At 39.5% G+C, this 8,585-nt stretch overlaps 1 pseudogene; it reads right to left on the minus strand.

Moving 5' to 3' along the window:
- Positions 1 to 330: 330 nt before the first annotated feature.
- On the minus strand, positions 331 to 509 carry LOC133041894 (U1 spliceosomal RNA; annotated as a pseudogene).
- Between the last annotated feature and the right edge of the window lie 8,076 nt (positions 510 to 8,585).

The following is an 8,585-nucleotide window of genomic DNA, read 5'->3' on the forward strand; positions in this document are numbered from 1 at the left end:
TTAGGTTGCCACAGATCAGCTGTTTCACTCTCAGCCTTAAATGTTTCTCCTCTGACTCAGACAATTGCCCCAATGTGGGGATCGGACCCCTGCTTCAGTTCCCCACCCACCGAGGGCAGGTGCAGTCCTAGTAACACTCCTGTTTTTCCCACTAGTTCCTTCCTCCTAATGAGTTTTGCCTGGTTCTATATACTCTTCCCCGCTGGTCAGGTACTCCTGTCCGCTCTCAGCTGGCATTCTGCATGCACTTCTGTGTCTGAAGGTGTATCCTGATGTATCCGCGGAGAGAGATGTACTCCATGTCCACCTACTCCTCCACCATCTTGTTCTCTCGGTTTTAAATCTTTTTTTTTTTTTTTTTTTTTCTCCCCCACTACCACAAATTATGCAGTCGAGTTTCCCACATTTGAGGAAATCGCAGAGGCCAACACACCCGCAGTGCAATGGGTGAGCCTCACTCTGGGAGAACCACCTTCGTGATCACAGTATCTCCCCTGCCAGGTAAGTATTGGTTTTAAATCTTAATTAATAGATTTGTTTTGTTGTTCAGTCATTAAGCTGATTCCAACTCTTTGCAACCCCATGAATTTTCTCAAACTCATGTCCATTGAGTCAGTGATGGCATCCAACCATCTAATTCTCTGTCACCCAATTGATTGCATTTCTTTAAATTTAAGTAGCCACACATGGTTAGTGGCAACTACATTCAACAGCACAGATCTACAAGTTTTAACTTGTCAAAAGAATTTTACACAGACTTTCACCCTGACCCCCCAAATTTGCCTTCAGCAGTAACCTGTACCTTTCATTTCTGAGCCTTTCCTGGCATCTGTATTGTAAATCAGCTTGCCTTTTGTGGGCTTGCCTTGATCATTCTCTTCAACATCTAAGCACATGCAACAGTTTAGATAAACCAGAAGCCTAAACAGCATAGCATTGATTCAAATGTTTTTCATCCTCCAATGTTGACTTGTCTCATTTGCTGTTGTCTTTGTTATGATTCTTTTTGTCATTATTTGTTCATATCCTTTCCTCCTACAACTTCCTAAGAGTGATATTAGTGTGATTTTTTAAGAGAACCATGGGACAACCAGACTGCAGCTTTTAATTGCTTTTAACCTTTTTAAAAAATAACTAGCTTCTTGATAAAACCTCATTATCAGTTGAATTCAATGGTGGCTCCAGAATTTCTCCACATGTGGGGTGTAAGACAGAAATCTTAAGGGATGGAAAGGGAGCTTGGGAGTTTGTCTTGAAGTGAGTTTGCATAGCAAATTTAGGTTTATAAATAAGTTGTGTGTTCATTTGGGGGTCACTGAAAAGCGTGGGCTGATGGAAATTACAGTGAGGCTAAAGAATTCCCCAAACTACTCTGACTGTTGCTATTTCAATATTTCCAAATTTCTGTATAGTGTCCATTAGTGGATTGTAAAATCAATTAAATGGATTACAAACATCATTTGTTGTAAATAAAAAATTATAAAAGTGACGAGAAAAAGTTTAAATTCTAAAATGGATCTTTTGTGTATGTGTATATGTTTATCTATATATGAATGTGTGTGTGTGTGTGTGTGTGTGTGTGTGTGTGTGTGGTGTATACATATACTGAGTCAGGATAGAGGATGTATTTCTTTCTGTTAATTATGTCAAAAAGGGTTTGAAACCCACTGGTTTAGTTAACTTTACAATATACAACATTCTTATTTGCATCAGGAGTATTTTTGGTCCTATATTTCTCTACTAATTGGACTTTAGGGCATGGAACGTTGCAAAGAAAAATATGAATCACCAAAACCTTCATTGCTAAGAAAGATAAATGCATAATATTCCTCAAATTTTCTTCTATACTGAACACTACTTGATACTGCCAAATTCTATTTCCCAACAGAAAATGAAAAATGGTAAAATATGTAAACCTGACCAAAAATTTTGAGAGCAACAGTTTTGGTTTTTCATTTATTTATGAATAGGAAATAATTTACATGAATGTTCTTGGTTTGTTTCAAAGGCAAATTATTCAGTATCACAGTAATCCAAGTCAATGTCCCAACCACTCATGCCGAAGAAGCTGAATTTGATTGGTTCTATGAAGACCTATAACACCAAAAAAGATGTCCTTCTCATCATAGGGGAATAGAACGCAAAAGTAGGAAATCAAGAGATACCTGGACTAACAGGCAAGTTCAGCCTGAAGCAGAGTAAGGCTAACAGTTTTGCCAAGAGAACACACTGGTCATAGCAAACACCTGCTTCCAACAACACAAAAGACAATTCTATACATGAACTTCACCAGATGGTCAATATCAAAATCAAATTGATTACATTCTTTGCAGCCAAAAATAGAGAAGCTCTATGCAGTCAGCAAAAACAAGACTGGGAGGTGACTGTGGCTCAGATCCTGAACTCCTTATTGCAAAATTCAGACTAAAATTGAAGGAAGTAGGGAAAACCACTAGACCATTCAGGTATGACCTAAATCAAATCCCTCATGATTGTACAATGGAAGTAACAGATAGAGTCAAGGGATTAGATCTAGTAGAGTGACTGCCTGAAAAAATATAGACAGAGGTTCATAATATTTAACAGAAGTTGGTGTTCAAACCATCCCAAAAGAAAAAGAAATGCAACAATGCAAAATGGTCCTCCGAAGAGGCCTTACAAATAGCTGAGAAAAGAAGAGATGTGGAAGGCAAAGGAGAGAAGGAAAGATATACCTATCTGAATGAGAGTTCCAAAGAATAACAAAGAGAGATAAGAAAAACTTCCTAAGTGAACAATGCAAAGAAACAAAAGAAAGCAATATGATGGGAAAGACTAGAGATCTCTTCAAGAAAATTGGAGATATCAAGGGACCATTTCATGCAAAGATCACACAATAAAGGACGGGAACAGTATGAACCTTATAGAAGCAGAAGATATTAAGATGAGGTGGCAAAAATATACATAAGAACTATACACAAAGGTCTTAATGACCTGGACACCAGTGATGATGTAAACACTCACCAAGAGCCAGACATCCTGGAAAGTGAAGTCAAGTGGGCCTTAGGAAGCACCACTATGAATAAAGCTAGTGGAGGTGATGGAATTTCAGTTGAGCTATTTCAAATCCTGAAAGATGATGCTGTGAAAGTGCTGCACTCAATATTCCAGCAAATTTGGAAAACTCAGCAGTGGCCACAGGACTGGAAAAGGTCAGTGTTCATTTCAATCCCAAAGAAAGTCAATACCAAAGAATGCTCAAACTACTGCACAATTCCAATCATCTCACACACTAGTAAAGTAATGCTCAAAATTCTCCAAGCCAGGCTTCAGCAGTACATGAACCATGAATTTCCAGATGTTCAGGTGGTTTTAGAAAGGGCAGAGGAACCAGAGATCAAATTGCCAACATCTGCTGGATCATCAAAAAAGCAAGACAGTTCCAGAAAAACATCTATTTCTGCTTTATTGATAATGCCAACACCTTTGACTGTGTGGATCACAATAAACTGTGGAAAATTCTGAAAAAGATGGGAATACCAGACCACCTGACCGGCCTCTTGAGAAACCTATCTGCAGGTCAGGAAGCAGCAGTTACAACTGGACATGGAACAACAGACTGGTTCTAAATAGGAAAAGAAGTACATCAAGGCAATATACTGGCACCCTGCTTATTTAACTTATATGCAGAGTACATCATGAGAAACGCTGGGCTGGAAGAAGCACAAGCTGGAATCAAGATTGCCGGGAGAAATATCAATAACCTCAGATATGCAGATGACACCACCCTTATGGAAAAAAGTGAAGAGGAACTAAAAAGCCTCCTAATGAAGGTGAAAGAGGAGAATGGAAAAGTTGACTTAAAGCTCAACACTCAGAAAACTAAGACTATAGCATCTGGTCCCATCACCTCATGGGAAAAAGATGGGGAAACAGTGGAAACAGTGGCTGACTTTATTTTTCTGGGCTCCAAAATCACTGCAGATGGTGATTGCAGCCATGAAATTAAAAGGCACTTACTCCTTGGTAGGAAAGTTATGACCAACCTAGAAAGCATGTTGAAAAGCAGAGAGATTACTTTGTCAACAAAGGTCTGTCTAGTCAAGGCTATGGCTTTTCCAGTGGTCATGTATGGATGTGAGAGTTGGACTATGAAGAAAGCTGAGCACTGAAGAATTGATGCTTTTGAACTGTGGTGTTGGAGAAGATTCTTGAGAGTCCCTCGGACTGCAAGGAGATCCAACCAGTCCATCCTATAGGAGGTCAGTCCTGGGTGTTCATTGGAAGGACTGATGCTGAAGCTGAAACTCCAGACTTTGGCCACCTGATGCGAAGAGCTGACTCATTTGAAAAGACCCTGATGTTGTGAAAGATTGAGGGCAGGAAGAGAAGGGAACAACAGAGGATGAGATGGTTGGATGGCATCACCGACTCAATGGACATGGGTTTGAGTAAACTCTGGGAGTTGGTGATGGACAGGGAGGCCTGGCATGCTGCGGTTCATGGGGTCGCAAAGAGTCGGACACGACTGAGCCACTGAACTGAACTGAACAAGAGTTAAGGAAGGACACTACATAATGATTAAGGGATCAATCCAAGAGGAAGGCATAATAATTGTAAATTTCTATGCAGGCTACATAGGAGCACCTCAATACATAAGACAAACACTACAAACATAAAAGGAGAAATTGACAGTAACAGAATAAATTTAGGAGACTTTAACAACTCATTCACACCAATGGACAGAGCATAAAAACAGAAAATTAACAAGGAAACACCAGTCTTAAATGATACATTATATGAGATGGATCTCATTGATATCTTGAGGACATTCCATCCAAACGCAGAAGAATACACCTTCTTCTCAAGTGCACATGGAACATTCTCCAGGATAGACCACATCTTGGGTCACAAATCAAACCTCAGTAAATTTAAGAAAATTGAAATCATATCAAGCATCTTCTCTGACCACAATGCTATGAGACTAGATATCAATTACAAGAAAAAAAATCTCTAAGACACACAAACACATGGAGATTAAACAACACATTTTAAAATAACCAACAGGTTACTGAATAAATCAAAAGGGAAATACAAAAACTTATAGAATCAAATGACAATGAAAACATGGCAACTCAAAACCTATGGGAGGTAGCAAAAGCAGTTTTAAGAGGGAAGTTTATAGCAATACAATCCTACCTCAAGGTATAAGAAAAACATCGACTAGACAACCTAACTTTACACCTAAAACAACTGGAAAAAGAGGAACAAAAAAAAAAAAACTCCCCAAAAATTATTATAAGGAAAGAAACTATAAAGATTCAAGGAGAAATAAACAGAAAAGAAATGAAAGAAACAATAGTAAAGATTGATAAAACTAAAAGCTGGTTCTTTGAGAAAATAAACAAAATTGACAAGACTTTAGCCAGACTTTAGCCTTTACTCAGACTCATCAAGAAAAAAAGAGAGAAGAATTATATCAACAAAATTAGAAATGAAAAAGAGAGGTTACAACAGACAGTGCAGAAACACAAAGGATTATAAGAGACTACTCTGAACAACTATATGGAAACAAAATGGATAACATGAAAGAAATGAACAGATTCTTAGAAAAGTTCAATCTTCCAAGACTGAACCAGGAAGAAATAGAAATTATGAACAACCTAATTACAAGCACTGAAATTGAAGCTGTGATCAAAAGTCTCCTGAAAAACAAAAACCCACAAACAGATGGCTTCACAGGAGAATTCTATCAAACATTTAGAGACAAGTAATGTCTATCCCTCAAAAACTCTTTCAAAAAATTGCAGAGGAAGGAACACTTCAAAACTCATTCTGTGAAGCCACCGTCACCCTGATACCAAAAGCAGACAAAGGCAACACACAAAAAGAAACTACAGGCCAATTCGCTGATGAACAGAGATGTAAAAATCCTCAGCAAAATTTTAACAAACAGAATGCAGCAACAAATGAAAAAGCTCATACACCATGATCAAGTTAGATTTATTCCAGGAATGCAAGAATTCTTTAATATACACAAATTAGTCAATGTGATACACAGCATTAGCAAATTGAAAGATAAAAACCATATGATGCAGAAAAGCCTCTGACAAAATTCAGTACCCATTTATGATTAAAACTCTTCAAAAAATGAGTATTCAAAGGACCTACCTAAACATAGTAAAGGCCATATGTGATAAGCCTACAGCAAACATTATTCTCAATGGTGAAAAACTGAAAGCATTCCTCCTAAGATCAGGAGCAAGGCAAGAGTGTCCACTTTCAGCACTATTATTCTACACAGTTCTGGAAGTCCAGGCTACAGCAATCAGAGAAAAGAAATAAAATAAATTCAGATGGGAAAAGAAGAAGTAAACCTCTCACTGTTTGCAGACAACATGATACTGTACATGAGTTCAGTTCAGTTCAGTCCAGTCAGTCGTGTCCGACTCTTTGCAAACCCATGAATCGCAGCCCACCAGGGTCCCTGTCCAACACCAACTCCAAGAGTTTACTCAAACTCATGTCAATCAAGTCGGTGATGCCATCCAGACATCTAATCCTCTGTCGTCCCCTTCTCCTCCTGCCCCCAATCCCTCCCAGCGTCAGGGTCTTTTCAAATGAGTCAACTCTTCACATGTGGTGGCCAAAGTATTGGAGTTTCAGCTTCAGCATCAGTCCTTCCAATGAACACCCAGGACTGATCTCCTTTAGGATGGACTGGTTGGATCTCTTTGCACTCCAAGAGACTCTCAAGAAGCTTCTCCAACACCACAGTTCAAAAGCATCAATTCTTCAATGCTCGGCTTTCTTCACAGTACATCTCTCATATCCATACATGAACACTGGAAAAACCATAGCCTTGACTAGACGGACCTTTGTTGGCAAAGTAATGTCCCTGCTTTTTAATATGCTATCTAGGTTGGTCATAACTTTTCTTCCAAGGAGTAAGCGTCTTTTAATTTCATGGCTGCAATCACCATCTGCAGTGATTTTGGAGCCCAGAAAAATAAAGTCAGCCACTGTTTCCCCATCTATTTCCCATGAAGTGATGGGACCGGATGCCATGATCTTAGTTTTCTGAATGTTGAGCTTTAAGCCAACTTTTTCACTCTCCTCTTTCACTTTCATCAAGAGGCTTTTTAGTTTCTCTTCAATTTTTCCCATAAGGGTGGTGTCATGTGCATATCTGCGGTGATTGATATTTCTTCCAGCAATCTTGATTCCAGCTTGTGCTTCTTCCAGCCCAGCATTTCTCATGACGTACTCTGCATAAAAGTTAAATAAGCAGGGTGACAATATACAGCCTTGATGTACTCCTTTCCTTATTTGGAAGCAGTCTGTTGTTCCATGTTCAGTTCTAACTGTTGCTTCCTGACCTGCATATAGGTTTCTCAAGAGGCACGTCTGGTGGTCTGATATTCCCATCTCTTTCAGAATTTTCTACAGTTTATTGTGATCCACACAGTCAAAGGCTTTGGCATAGTCAATAAAGCAGAAATAGATGTTTTTCTGGAACTGTCTTGGGTTTTTATGATCTGACAGATGTTGGCAATTTGATCTCTGGTTCCTCTGCCTTTTCTAAAACCACTTGAACATCTGGAAATTCATGGTTCACGTACCTGCTGAAGCCTGGCTTGGAGAATTTTGAGCATTACTTTGCTAGTGTGTGAGATGATTGGAATTGTGCAGTAGTTTGAGCATTCTTTGGTATTGACTTTCTTTGGGATTGGAATGAACACTGATCTTTTCCAGTCCTGTGGCCACTGCTGAGTTTTCTAAATTTGCATGCATATTGAGTGCAGCACTTTCACAGTATCATCTTTCAGGATTTGAAATAACTCAACTGGAATTCCATCACCTCCACTAGCTTTGTTCATAGTGATGCTTTCTAAGGCCCATTTGACTTCACATTCCAGGATGTCTGGCTCTAGGTGAGTGATCACACCATCGTGATTATCTGAGTTGTGAAGATCTTTTTTATACAGTTCTTCTGTGTATTCTTGCCATTTCTTCTTAATATCTTTTGCTTCTGTTACATCCCTACCATTTCTGTCCTTTATTGAACCCATCTTTGCATGAAATATTCCCTTGGCAACAGGGCTGAGAGGAGCTACTCCACATTCAAAGTCAGGAGTGGTGGCCATGAGGAGATATCCCTCCTCCAATATAAGGAGCAGCGGCTGCTCTTTGCTGGAGCCGCCGTAAAGAGATACCCCATGTCCAAGTAAGAGAAACCCAAGTAAGACAGTAGGTGTTGCGAGACAGCATCAAAGGGCAGACACTGAAACCATAATCACAGAAAACTAGCCAATCTGATCACACGGACCACAGTCTTGTCTAACTCAATGAAACTAAGCCATGCCGTGGGGGGCCACCCAAGATGGATGGGTCATGGTGGAGAGGTCTGACAGAATGTGGTCCCCTGGAGAAGGGAATGGCAAACCACTTCAGTATTCTTGCCTTGAGAACCCCATGAACTGTATGAAAAGGCAAAATGATAGGACACTGAAAGATGAACTCCCCAGGTCGGTAGGTGCCCGGTACACTACTGGATATCAGTGGAGAAATAACTCCAGAGAGAATGAAGAGATGGAGCCAAAGCA

This window comes from Dama dama, chromosome 20, assembly GCF_033118175.1.
Source record: "Dama dama isolate Ldn47 chromosome 20, ASM3311817v1, whole genome shotgun sequence".
NCBI lineage: Eukaryota > Metazoa > Chordata > Mammalia > Artiodactyla > Cervidae > Dama > Dama dama.